Genomic DNA, 15388 nt, shown 5'->3' with positions numbered 1-15388 from the left:
GTCCTGAACTAAATTTTGAGCATTTAGCGCACACCCTCTCTGTACCCTTCCCTCCCTCTTTTATTTTGTAGATAAACATGATATTTATTATGATTGTGTTTAACACTAACACACATTTATTTGGATTGTGTTTATGTATAAAATATTAAATGAATCTAATAATTATAGTAGTTATTAATAGTTATTTATTATGATTTTGTTTTTACATGGAACTATTAACATATAATTCGGTAGTTATTAATAAGCATTTATTATGACTTTGCTTTTATATGGAACTATTAATATATAATTATGGTTGTTATTAATAGGTATTTATTATTAGCTAAATTACAAACTACACTCCTAAAGTTTGGAGGTGTTTGGATTTTACACCTTGAAGTTTCAAAATTTAGATTTTACCACCTAAAGTTCTATTCCTTTTGCATGAACAGCCCCTCCATCCATATTTTCTATTAAGTGCCACATAAACTTGTCACACATGTTTAGTCTGTCCAATAAAATAACGCCACATCATTTTTGTAGCCTAAAAAATTAAAATGTCATGACATAATAAAAATGACGTGGCATCATTTTATTGGATGAACTAAACATGTGTGGCAAAACTTATATGGCACTTAACAAAATAGAATTTCAAGGGGTAAAATACAAATTCTGAAATTTCATGGTGTAAAATCCAAACAACCCAAAATTTTAGTGGTGTAATTTGCAATTTAGTCTTTATAATAATTTTGTTTTAACTAGAACTATTAAATATATAAAAGAAAATTATTAATTTACATTGTATTAGCAATGTAAGATTTGCATTGTAGACTAAACAAATGTGTACAACATTGTACACATTTATTTAGTATGTAATGTAAGTTTACATTTATTTACAATGTAAACTTAAAATTACCATATTTATAATAGATATTTGTTATAATTGTGTTTGTATATGGAACTACTTATTCTATCATCTAAAAAAATGACAAAGTTTAATTACCAACTTGATTGTAACCTAACTTATTCTATCATTAAGTGTGGAACTACCTATTCTATCACTTAAGTGTGCTTTAGTAATTTACGTGCATTGCACATGACATGGATACTTGACATCTTCTCAATGTTGGTTGTAAGTTGTCACCAAACTTTGTCATTAAAGAAAAGGACAAAGTTTGACAAGCTTTTTTTTTAGACGAAGTTTGGTAACAAATTTGGTTATAACCTAAGGCTACAACTCAACTTATTGGATGTGAAAATCCACCGATATCTTACATTTTTTTTCCTTATAACATCGATGCTTACAAAATTTCCAGAAGACCGAAGATCAAAGATCAATGGCTATGTTATCATCAAATATTTAAATTTCAAGTTTTTGTAGTCTAAAATTTTGCATTAAAAATAAGATTATGGATCGAATTATAAATAATATTAGATTGATACAAAACATAACGTGTGTTAAGGACATTAAAAAAAAAATGCAATCTAATAGTTAGATTTTCAAAATAATTAGCCATATTAATTTTTTTGTGGAAGTTATAGCCTTAGAGTACAATCAAGTTTAGGTCAAACTTTGCCATAAAGAAAATATCATGTGGGACAATTCTAACTGAGATTTAAATTTTTTTTATTTTGAAAGGAATTGAGATTTAAATCTAATATGTATTTTAAACTCAATTTATATATATATATATATATATATACACACACTAAGGTATAAAATTGTGGGACTTCAAAAGCTTACGTGGCAATTCTGTGAGAAAAACCAAAAATCAATGTATTAGGGAATGAACAATCAAGAGCCAAGCATGTTTCCTTATTTGAAATTTGGAAGTTACTTGTATAGTCTACATTTGAAATGGATTTCCTTTCTTGGTAAAGTTTTCTTTTCTTGGCAAAGCCTTTCCATGTATATTTAGTCTCGGAACATTACTCCTAGTTGTTCCAATATAAATATATAGGCACAGCAAATACCTTTCGTCAATAGGTTTTTCCACTGTGTAGTCGAAAATGGCCATAAAATACGGTGTTTTTCTTAGCCTCCTTAGTGATTCAAATTGTACTTTCTCGCTTGTTTTCAAGCCACCATTTCACAACAGCTGGTAATGAGATTGGCAAGTCCCTAATAAACAAAACTTGCAGCCATACTGAGTTTCCTGATGTTTGCATCTCAACTTTGGAGTCAGATCCTCGCAGCTCTAGTGCAAATCTTACTGACCTTCCTAGGATTGCCTTGGAGTTGACCTTGCCCAAAGCTAATGAGACCCTAGTGAAGGCTTATAATTTGTTAAAAAATGCACTACTCATAATCAGTTCGTACGATCGCTTTGCTTTACTTCACTAAATGTGACCCTTGTTGATCTCAAAGAGTCTCCAATATTATGAGGAGGTTAAGTATATTCAGGCATTTGAGTATGTGAAGATTTTTAATGAAGCTTTGGATTATTGTACTCAAGTGGTAGAGTTAAAGGAAGGTAATCACATTCCTAAAGGCGATTATGGATCTCATTTTCTAATTACTAGGGTCCTTTTTAGGTCCTTCTAAATAAATATTTAATAAGGGGTCGAGCTTTATTCAAATTCACATCTGATTTTTCTTTCCCCTTGTTTGAGGGCCAAAATGGGCAAATGCCCTTTTCGTTTAAAAAAATCAACGTTTTGCCCCTTTTCCCAAACTAATTAGAGAAATGCTCCAGTTTTGAAACTCGATTTTTGGACAATAGAGTTATAGCAAACTGAAAATTAAAAAAAAAAAAATTCTGAAACTCGAGCTCCATGAACTCGAGTTCCATGCAATTTTTTAAAGCCCTATAGTGGCGTTTTAAAACATGCAAGTTTTTTTCTTAAGTCTGATCGCTCCATAGGGAGCCCTATAGTGGCGTTTTAACATGCAAGTTTTTTTCTTAAATTTGATCGTCATAGGGAGCCCTATAGTGGCATTTTAAATACCTATAGTGGCATTTTTAATAGAACTCGACCTCCATGCAATTTTTTTTTTTTTTTTTTTTTAAGTTTGATCGCCCCATACTCGATTTTCTACAAATCGAGTTTTACATTAAAACTCGATTTTGAGAAAATCGAGTTTCAAAACAGGGGCATTTCCCTAATTAGTTTGGGAAAAGGGACAAAACGCTGATTTTTTTGCACAAAAAGGGCACTTGCCCATTTTGGCCCTTGTTTGAGTGTAACCAATTTTATGTTACTCGAAGTATATTAAAGTCACTCGAGGTTAATTACTTGAATTTGAGAGAGAGGTTTTGGGTTCAACATCGCCTAATTTAATAGGAATTTTATGCGAAATGCACAAGTTTATAACGAGAGCGAGGATTAAAAGCCTAAAATTAACAATACCTAATTAACACAGCCTACTCAAAGTGAGAACATACACTCACCATGATAATTAAGTAACATGATACACAAACTTAATTTATTGTTTCAATTTAGTCTATTTCCTTTTTCTTTTCTTTTTTTTGCTATTCAATGTACATGAATTTGTGTGATGTCTTGATGATTAAAATTTTGGTAAATCCACTGATGAGTAATGGATGCAATTTCATGGAAAAACTCATTGGGTCCGTATGAGTATGGACCCGGTCCGTTAATGAAGCTATAATACCATCATTATCCATTTCTAGCTTCATCCTGATTGAATCCGGGTCCAGATTGTATTTGGTATAATTTAACCAAGTCATTTTATTTATTTTTGGAGTAGGTAACCAGATCAAATTGACTACATGACCTATTAGTCATCACATGTACCAAACTTATTTAATTTGCACCATTACATATCGCAGCAAAACAAACAAGCAAGTTCAAAGTATATTTGATACAAGTTGTTAACCCGTACTTTGCATGGTTTTATTCGTTATTTTTTTAAATATTACTAGTTACAAACTCGCGTGTTATTTGTGATAATTTTTTTAGGGTAATCTCATTGATATTATTATTATTTTTTTGTAGTTATTGTTATAGTTATTAACAATTGGTCTTTCACGTTCAAAAAAAAAAAAAAATTGGTCTTTCAAGTTAATAAAGACCTTATATATACCTTTTTTTTTCTTTAATTTTTTTTTAAAATGTGAATTGTTACACATGCTTTATGTAAACTCTACACATTACATTTCCTTATCATATATTTAACGGCTGATGATTTGCATAACAAAGATGTTAAATGAGAGGTAGCACCGTTCCTTAGAACTTTAAAAGTAATGGTATATGAAGAATATAAACATGTAAGGATATATATATATATATATATATGTATGTATGTATGTATGTATGTATGTATGTATGTATGTATATAAAATGTCAAAAAAAGAGATTTTAAAATTTTCCAACTTTGTTTTTTTTGGTAGTTTCTATTATTACTTAATAACATCTCATTTTTAGTTAAGATATAAAATAAGGTTTCCTTGTTTAGAGTTTAATTAGTTTCAAGCTTAAATTTTTTATGATTGCATCTAATAGTTGATTATTGATTTAATTAAGTGAATGCATTATAACTAGGTCTGTTCAGGGATCTATCATTGCCGACAAACCGACTTGCCTCACACTGATCTGCCTGCCTCATGGCTTCACTGAAGCTTTCCAGCGCTGTGGTCAGCGGGCTTTCTCTATTGCTGGCATTAGGTCGATAATTTTTTATTTTATTAAGGTTCACTTTTTTTTTTCTTCTGTTTGATCTTGTTTCTAGGGTTTTTTTTAGGTTCACTCATGTTGTTTGTTGTTTGATTTTGTTTCTAGGGTTCAAAGATTGCAAAATTTTTTAATTATTGATTATCCTATTGTTTGATTATACTATTATGATTTTAGTTGATTATGTCCTACTATTGTGATTTTAGCAATGAGAAAGCTAATGTTATTATTTTATTATTCAAGCTAATGTGTCATTTTAGCATTGAGAAAGCTACTTGAACGGTTGTTAAATGGCTGTGTATATGTTTTAATTAAGTTGCAGGTTGCTTGCTTAATTTTTTGGTTATTGCTTCCTTAATTGCTTGTATGTATATGTGATTGTTATTTATGTTGATGTAATTAGATCATGGATGCCGCTGCTTCCACATCTAATCCCCTTACTGAACATATTCCTAGTCCTTTTATTGAGGTCAATCAACCAAATACATGGCCTCCCATTCCACTACCTACTTTTGCACCCCCTCAAATACAAACAGAAACTCAACAAGCTATTGTTAATGGTGATAGACTTCCATCTAAGATTTGGGACCACTTCACTAATATAGAGGGTTGCGATCCCAATGACCCTAAGTCAAGTTGTAACTATTGCCAAAGGCGTTATAATTGTCACTCAAAAAAAAAAAAAAAAATGGAACCTCAACCATGTGGTCCCATTTAAGATGTGGTTGTAAGTACCCCTACAGGTGTGGTAAAGGCCAAATCATTTCGAGTTACCAAAGAAGAAAAAAAGGGGATGGAGATGGTGTTAATGAGCTGGTGGTGAGAAAGTTTAGTGTAGAAAGGCTTAGGATGGCTTTGGCTAAGATGATTATAGTTGATAAATTTCCTTTTAGGTTTGTTGTGCATGACGGGTTCATTGAATTTAAGGTAGGGGTAGAGCCTAGGTTTGAAGTTCCCTTCCGTGTCACTGTTGCAAGGGATTGTCTTTTACTTTACATAAGGGAGAAGGATAGTTTGAGAAAGGATCTAATGGATGGTCAAAGGGTGTGTTTGACAACTGATACTTGGACTTCAATTCAAAACATCAACTACCTTTATTTGATTGCACATATATTGATGTTGATTGGGTTTATCATAAAAAGATTATGAATTTCGGCCTAGTACCCGATCATAAGGATGAGAACATTGGTAGGGTGGTTGAGTCTTGTTTGCTTCAATGGGGGATAGATCATATTTTTACAATTACTGTTTATAATGCAAGCTCAAATGATTTGGCCATAAACTACCTTAGGAGGAAAACAAAGGATAGGGTGGGCAGTCTCTTAGGTTGTAAGTTCCTTCATATGCATTATTGTGCCCTTATTTTGAATTTGATTGTGTAAGATGGTAGTGGCGGCTCCAAGACTTTTTCCTAGGGGGTCAGTAGTGGTGGAGTTAGGAATTCGTCATGGTAGAGTTAGGAATTTGTCATGGGGTGATTAAAAAATAAAATGATTAATTATATATATATATATATATATGCAACTTCTATATTATATACAATAATCCAAAATAAATACAATTTAGTATACAATACAGTTATATCATATAATAGTCTAAAAAATTTATTAATAGTTAAAGATTAGTAAGACAACAACCATTAAATGCATAATAACTTATTATATTTATATTTAATATTAATTAAATAAAAATATATGATAAAGAAGATTTTTTTTTTTTGGATACAGAATAGGAGTTTTACTCTAATTTAATGTAAGTGTATATGTGTGTGGATAAAGAAGAATAATAACAAACCTAGAAGTAGGACTAGGAGTATGTGAAACTAAGAAAAAAAAACTTATATAAATTTTTACTTTTGAAGTGTATGATTTTTTAACCATACATGTGGTCACTCTCTTGGAATTGGAGCAAACAGAGATAAAAGTTAAGAAAACTACTTGATCAAACAAAGATAAAAGCTAAGAAAACAAAGAACGAAGAAAGAGGGATAGAGAAAATGAGGAAATAATCACAGATATAAATATAGATATGATGGTTGGAACGATAGTGTAATTTTTTGTTGATGAGGAAGAAAAGTATAAGGAAAAACAACTTTATTTTGCTGTCAATGGAAAAGTCCTAGATAGGATGTTTATTTATTTATTTATTTTTTAACGAATAAGCAAAATTTTGAAACATTTTTTATTATAAAATTAAATATTTTAAGAGTAGTGCTGTTGACACAACACTTACACAAAAATTTCACAACAAAATATAGGTGACAAGTTGTTAAAGGTAGGAAAAAAAAAGTGATATATTAGCAAAAAAAGAAAGGTAAAAAAGTGATGTCAACTGTGAGTCAAAGTAAAAACTAGTTACAACTTGTCACTTAACCTCAATTATGAAATTAATTATTGTGAAAATATTGTGAAAGTTGTATTAAAATGATTATATTTAAGTTTATTTTAGCTGAATTGAATCAAAATTTAAGGTGAGGGTGAGTTCAAATATTTATTTTAGGGGAGTCAAAACAATTTTTATTTATTTATTTTTAAATTTTATATATATTAAAAAAAAAAATTGCCAAGCCAGGGGGTTCATTTGAACCCCCTAGCTAGCACTTAACGTCGCCCCTGCAAGATGGATTGAAGGACCTTAATGAGTCAATTGTTAAGGTTTTTAATGTAGTGAGGTATGTGAAATCATCTCCTAATAGGTTTGAGAAATTCAAGGCATGTGTTGAAAAAGAAAAAATTCAAAGCAAAAGTTTGCTATGCCTTGATGTGCCTACTAGGTGGAATTCAACCTACTTGATGTTGGAAAATGCACAAAAGTTTGTGGCTACATTTAAGAGGATGGAAGATGATAATGGGCATTTCCTTTGTTATTTTGAGAATCTATCAAGTGGTCCTTCTTGGTTTTTAGATTGGGAAAATGTGAGACTTTTTACTAAGTTTTTTGGTATGTTTTATGAGGCAACTTTAAGATTTTCTGGTTCTTTGTTTATGACTACTAATGTGTATTTACATGAGCTTGCTAATCTTTAAGACCAATTAAATCAACTGTGTAATGGTAGGGGTGATCCTTTGTTAAAGGGTATGGCATAAAGAATGAAATTGAAGTATGATAAATATTGGGAAAGTGTTGTTATAAGATAAATTTGATGTTGTTTATGGCTGTTGTGGTTGATTTTAGATGTAAATTGAAATATGTAAAGTTTTGGTTTAAGCAATGTTATGACAAGGAGAAGGCTGATAAGTTGGGATTGAAAGTTAAAGATGCTTTGAATAGATTATACAAGCACTACAGTGGAGTAATGGGAACCCCATGTGGGGCTAGTGAGTCTAGTGGTAGTGATGTTGCTTCCATGTCCTCCATGCTAAATGGCTTTGGTAGTGCAGAAGAGAGGATGAAAATGTATAATACAATATACAAGCAGCACTTAGTAGATAAGGATAGTGTAGAATGCAAATCTGAATTGGACCAATACTTGTTAGAAGCTAGTGAAGATCCTAAGACAAAAGGCTTTGATATTCTTGATTGGTGGAGGGTGAATTCTTCTAGATATAGGGTCCTTTCTTAAGTTGTTCGTGACGTTTTGGAAATTCCCGTCTTTATAGTTGCATTAGAATCTGCAATCAACACGAGGGGTCATGTATTAGATCCTTTTCGTAGCTCATTGTCTCTAAATACTATTGAAGTTTTGATTTGTACGTAAAATTGGTTGGGGTCCAAGGATTCAACTAAACTAATTAACTTACGAGAGGTGATGGATGAAGTGGAAAGCTATGAACTTGAATCAAGTAATGTGTTTATGTTCTTTTCTACTTTTTTGTGCTTTTGTTATTTATATATTCTCTTGTACCTTCATCTATTTTGTTATTTATTTGTGAGTTATTATTATGTAAATTTTGTTTTTTTTTTTCCTTTTAGAGCTTGCACCAAAACCCACTGTGAGTATGAATTCAGTTGTTTTTGATTGATTTGGAATTTGGGGTTGTTATTTAGACTTAGTAAGTACCTAAGGTATGCTAACTTAAAATTTTATGTAATTTTTTTTTTTGGCTCTTGTTTGTAATGGTATCAACTGTCATATATTGTTTTCTACTTTCTACTTATCATTAATTTTTGAGAATTGATATTGTAGAGATGGAGTTTTTTGTATATGATGACTTGGAGTTGGAGTTGTTAGCTGGTTGATTGTAAAGAATTTTTTTGTGAATAGTCTACTAACTTAATTATGAGGAGGACCATATTAGGAGTGGTTGGGTACTCGAGCTACTGTTGGCTTGATATTTCTGCCGCTCTCTCTCATTTTCTTTTGTTTACTAGATGCACCAATGATAACACAAGCACTGAACACACAGTTGCAAATTATTAGACTATCAGTTTATTAAATCCCATTTGTTTTTAAACTGCAGGTGAGACACCACTTTGCATATTTCACTCAACTACTTAGGTGTCGTTTGGTCATAGAGTTTAAACGCTAGTGTTCAGTGTTTAAACATTGAACACTAGTGTCCAAAATCAAAACACAGTATTTGGTGGACCATCTTTGTTCTCACTGTTTGGAAATACGTTGTTCAAAAACCCATGTTTTGAAATGCCTGTTTTGAAATCACCTCCGACCTTTTTTTAAACAATAAACACTAGTTTTGAGTGGCAATTGAGTAATTATCTGAACAATGAAATGGGCCCACCTAGTCAGCATTTTTTCCCATCTTATCTCCTCTCTTCTGAAGATTCACGCCAAATCCACAAAGTCAAGTACCAAATCTTCATCTCTCTTGATTAAAAAAAAATTATTTCATACTTTGGTCAGCTTTTTTCACAAAATTAAACACATATTTATGTTTTTTAACAATGAAATATGTTATTTAAACCATGATACCAAACACTTTTTTTTTTTTTTTTACAAACACCAAAAATACGTTTTTCAACAATACTTTTTAAATCACAGTTTTCACATCTTTTTAAACAACAATTTTTGAACTCTATGACCAAACGGGCCCTTAATTACTGCATCAAACCCTTCCTTTCTCAAAAATCCTCATTTCCTCTTGCCTTCTAGGACTTGAGTAGCAAACAAATCACAAAAAGCTTTTAGTTGCATTGGATCTTTTCACTCAGTTCTCACATCATTACTAGCGTCCTTCGATTTCCCCTTAACCATTTTTGCTACATCGGAATTCTATACTCAAAGATTTAACAAAAATTATAAAGATGGGCTTCAACTCAAGATCAAATCATTAGATCTTCTGGCTCCAAAAAAAAGATCTTCTGGCTCCACTTCCCAAAAGAAAGAATTCTTTTCTTTTTTGCACTTTGCATTTGCTCTCCAACAAAAGGAAGCATTCAGACAGTAGTCAAAGATTTAACAAAAATTATAAAGATGGGCTTCAACTCAAGATCAGATCATTGAGATCTTCTGGCTCCAAAAAAAAGATCTTCTGGCTCCACTTCCCAAAAGAAAGAATTGATATTGTGGGGCCCAATGGTAAAGCCCTCGCATGCCTTCTAACGATGGATGGGAAATTTAAGTCCATGAAACTTAGAGCCTGTTTGGTGAGTGAGTTCAAACTCACATTTTCACATTTTAAATAACATTACATTTTTTTTTTTACACACTTTTTCATTTACACATATTTCAAAAAACTACAAATAATAATTCTCAAACTACTCTACCAAATACCCTCCAAGTGATGTAAGGCTCTGTTGAAATGAATTTGAAGGGGATTTAAAATATATATATATATATATATATTTATGACAAGTACTATTTCAACATTTACATTTTGAAGTCACTGTATTGTTTGTGTGGATAAGCTCTCATCATGTTAATCTCAAAGCATGTGATGAGTTGTACGATTTTTTGTCCCATAATAATAGCATCAAGTTTTGAATTTTGAGCTAAAATGCATTTTTGATTCTCAAAGTTTGCCTCAAGCGCTTGTGTATCTAAATTATAGGGGAAATTATTTGATTGTCTCAGTATACAAGCTGGCCTTGTACTGAATAATTATGAGGAGGACCATAGTAGGAGTGGTTGGGTACTCGAGCTACTGTTGGCTTGATACTTTTGCTGCTCTCTCTCATTTTCTTTTGTTTACTAGATGCACCAATGACAACACAAGCACTGAACACATACTTGCAAATTATTAGACTATCACTTTGCAAATTTCACTCAACTGCTTAATTACTGCATCAACCCCTTCCTTTCTCAAAAATCCTCATTTCCTCTTGCCTTCTAGGACTTGAGCAGCAAACAAATCACAAAAAGCTTTTAGTTCCATTGAATCTTTTCACTCAGTTCTCACATCATTACCAGCGTCCTTCGATTTCCCCTTAACCATTTTTGCTACAATGGAATTCTATACTCATTGAGGCATTTTGATAAACAGTTCGTATCTGTTGCTACTATGAATACTAAAACCAACATGATCCTTTCTGCAGTGATTTCTATTGATTTCTGAAGTGAACTTGATAGGAGGAAATACCAAGGAATGGTGGGTGGACATATGGGCTACTCACCATGTATGCTCAGAAAAGAAAATGTATTCTAAATATAATCCTATGGGCGATGAAGCAAAAATTTTCATAGATAATTTCATAACCTCTAAGGTTGAAGGAAATGGAAAGGTTGTGCTAAAGATGACTACAGACAAGTATCTTATTTTGAAAGATGTACTACATGTGCCAGACATTCATAAGAACCTTGTGTCTAGTTCATTGTTGAGCAAGATAGTTTTAAGTTGGTTTTTGAGTTTGAATAATTTTCACTCTTTAAGAGTGATATGTAGTAGGCAAAGAGTATTTGAGCAATGGTTTGTTTAATATGAATGCAATGATTGTATTTCCTATTATTGAGAATAATAAGAGTACATCTTCTACTTACATACTTGAATCATTTAATGTTTGGCATGGTAGATTGTGCCATGTTAATTATAATACTTTGGATAGATTGATCAATTTAAATTTACTATTTAATCGTAATTGTGAAATTTGTGTGGAAGCTAAGATGGCTAGAGCATGTTTTAACTAGTTGAAAGAGGCACTAAACCTCTAGAATTAATACATAGTGATGAACGTGACATGAAAGTTGTACAAACTAAAGATGGTAAGAAACATTTCATCACTTTCATAGATGATTGCACTAGATATTATTATGTGTACTTATTAAGGAGCAAGAATGAGGCAATTGAGGCAATCATTCAATATACGAATGAGTTTGAGAATCAACTCAACAAAAAGATTAAGGTTTTAAGGAGTGATAAAGGTAGGGAATATGAATCACCTTTTGGTGAGTTATGTTTACAGGATGGTATTTGTTCATCAAACCACTACACCTTATTCACCTCAGCAAAATGGAGTTGCTGAAAGGAAAAATAGAACTTTGAAGGATAAGATGAATGTGATGTTGATAAGTTCTAGTTTACCGCAGAACTTGTGGGGAGAAGCTATTCTTTCTGCCAATTTATTCTTAATAAATTGCCTAAAAAGAAAACCAAAAAGGCACCATATAGATTATGGAAAGGTAAAACACCTTCTTATCAATTCTTAAAGGTTTGGGGGTATCAGGCAAAGGTGGCTATCCCTATTCCTAAAAGGATAAATATAGGGTCAAAATCAGTGGATTGTGTTTTCATTAATTATGCTCATAATAACAATGCATATCAGTTTCTAATTCATAAATCTGACATTCCTGACATGAATGTGAATTCCATTATTGAATCAAGGAATGTAGTATTTTTTGAAGAAATATTTTCTTACAAATCCACACAAGAATCAAGTTCTCTTAAGAGAAACTTTGAGTCTACATTTAGTACCTCTCATGATCAAGAGTTGATGGAAGAGAGGAATGAGGCTAAGCCTAGACGTAGTAAGAGGGCTAAAACATCAAAACTGTTTGGTCTGGATTTTCTAACTTATATGTTAGAAGATGAACCTCAAAGCTTCAAGGAAGCTACCTCTACACCTGAGGCGCCTTTCTGGAAAGAAGCTGTCAATAGTGAGATTGAATCCATCTTACAAAATCATACATGGGAACTAGTGAATCTTCCACTAGATTGTAAACCTCTAGGACATAAATGGATATTCAAGAGGAAATTGAAAGTTGATGGATCTATTGACAAGTACAAGGCAAGACTTGTTGTAAAGGGTTACAAACAAAAAGAAGGTATGAATAATTTTGACACATATTCGCCTGTTATAAGAATAAAAACCATTCAGATGTTGATGGCTATTGTAGCATTGCATAACCTAAAGATACATCAAATGGATGTAAAGACTGCATTCTTGATTGGTGAATTAAACAAGGAGATTTATATGGAACAATCTGAGGGGTTCATTGTTCCTGGTCAAGAAAAGAAAGTGTTGTTAAATCTTTTTATGAATTAAAACAAGCTCCAAAGTAATGGCATGAGAAATTTAACATTGCAACGATGTCAAATGAGTTTAGAATCAATAAGTGTGATAAATGTGTGTATATTAAAGATACTGCAAATGGCTATGTCATTGTGTGTCTCTATATTGATGATACGCTCATTATAGGTAGCAATAATGATATCATTAAAGCTACCAAGAGAATGTTGACTAATGAGTTCGACATTAAAGATTTAGGTGTTATAGATGTGATACTAGGAATGAAGATTTCTAGAAAATTTGATGGACTTGTCTTATTTCAATCACATTATGTTAAGAAAGTTCTTGAAAAATTCGGGAAATATGATGACAGTCTAGTGAGAACACTTGTAGATGCAAATTTACATCTAACTAAAAATAAAGGGTAAGGAATATCTCAATTGGAGTATTTGAGAATAATAGGCAATCTTATGTATATAATGAACTGCACAAGACCGGACATAGCGTATTCTGCAGCAAGTTGGGTAGGGTTTTGAGGAATTTGAACTACATCCTAAACTATGGATTGCACTACACTCGGTATCCAGCTATACTAGAAGGGTATAGTGATGCTAATTGGATATCCAACACAAAAGACACAAAATTCATGAGTGGATATGTCTTTACCCTTGGTGGTGCAGCTGTATCTTGGAAGTCTTTTGAACAAACATGCATTGCTAAGTCCATAATGGAATCAAAATTTATTGCATTGGAAAAAGCAGGAGAAGTTCGTCATTTCCTAGAGGATATGCCAATGTGGATGAAACTTGTGCCTTCTATTTGTATACATTGTGATAGAAAATTAGCTATTGGTAGGGCATAGAATCATATGTACAATGATAAGTATATACATCGTAGACATAATACCGTGAGGCAGTTGCTCTCTAATAGAATTATTTCCATTGACTTCATAAAGTCAAAAGAGAATATAGCGGATCCGTGAACCAAAGGCTCAAGTAGAGGGCAAGTAAACTACTCGTTGAGGGGAATGGGGTTAAAGCCTATGACTTAAAAATCTTCTGGATGACAACCCAACCTAGCTGATTGGAGATTCCAAGATCTAGGTTCAAAGGGACAACTGAATCGTGAAGACTAGTTTTATCACTACAAAAATAACACCTCTCACCCATTCCTATGATAAAATAGTGATGCCTGTAAGTGATGTTCAGGGTAAGTTTTGCTTTTAATGATTCTTATATCTTGGAAATTCAAGTGGAATATAGCAGGATATTCTTAATAAGATTCACTTATATGAGTGTGAAATGGGCCACAGGACCAAAATGAACTAAACTATAAGGATGAATTGTGTTCGAAAAGGAGTTATGTGAATTCTATTGTCATGGTATACACAACAGCTAAATAGTTCAAGACATTATGTTCATTGATAAGTTAGTATATCTGATAGTCTTTCACAAAGGAAAGTTCAAAGCCAAAAGTTACTTCTTTCGATACAGTAACTTTTCTTTTACTCTTTTTGTGTCTGCATTATCATTTGCATTGTGTTTTATCAATTTCCATTTATGTGAGAGATTGTTAGAAAAATATTATGGAGTGAATAAGAAATTGACTCCTAATGTGTCCACTTGAACATGATATTGAAGTGGTGAGAATCCTTGAGTCCCATATAGGAAATGACAGAGAATATGAGTTTATATGCTCATAGGTTGGACATTGGGTTGGACTTTAGGCATGTATGGGCTGGGCCTTCTTGTCCAAATAATAATAATAATAATTTTTTTTGAGTTAGTAAGTCTGTGTACAGCATCTATTTCTGAAACAGTGTGTTTGTTCAGTAATGTATATATTCATAGTTCCTTATTCATAAAAAACAACTTTTGAGAAAATCTTCCTGAGAGAATATTTTGTGCATTAGTATTTGAGTCAAAGAGAGAGAAAAAGACATAGATTAATTCGCAGAGCACGGACCTTGTGTGCTTCTTCTCCATGCTGTAGATCATTTTATTTTGGGAGACAGACGTCCATGAGTCTTAAAGCACCACAGATTGTGTGAGGGGCAAAATCTGCTTTAAGGAGATTGTGTCAAACACAAGGCTTGATATGTATCATTCATCCTTCAATCATTTGGTCTATGAGTTTTTAATTATTTGCATATTTCTTCTTATGCATACAGTATCTATTTATTAGTTTTATCTATCACATCTATTTGTGTTATTGCTTATATTTAGATTTGTATATTGTTCCTTTTTGTTTAATCACAAAAGTAAATTGTTGAAATATACCCAACATAAAGAAATGCCCAAGTATTAGGGGAAAAGTAAGCTCTTTGTAAAGAAAGGCCCAGTTAAAAAAAAAAAAAAAAAATCAAAATGGGCTCAAATGCTATTCTTTAGAGGCTCAAAATCTCAAAACTTAGAATAATAATTTTTAAAAACCC

Source organism: Quercus robur, chromosome 5, assembly GCF_932294415.1.
Source record: "Quercus robur chromosome 5, dhQueRobu3.1, whole genome shotgun sequence".
NCBI classification, from domain to species: domain Eukaryota; kingdom Viridiplantae; phylum Streptophyta; class Magnoliopsida; order Fagales; family Fagaceae; genus Quercus; species Quercus robur.
Note: the sequence above shows the minus strand (reverse complement) of the source record.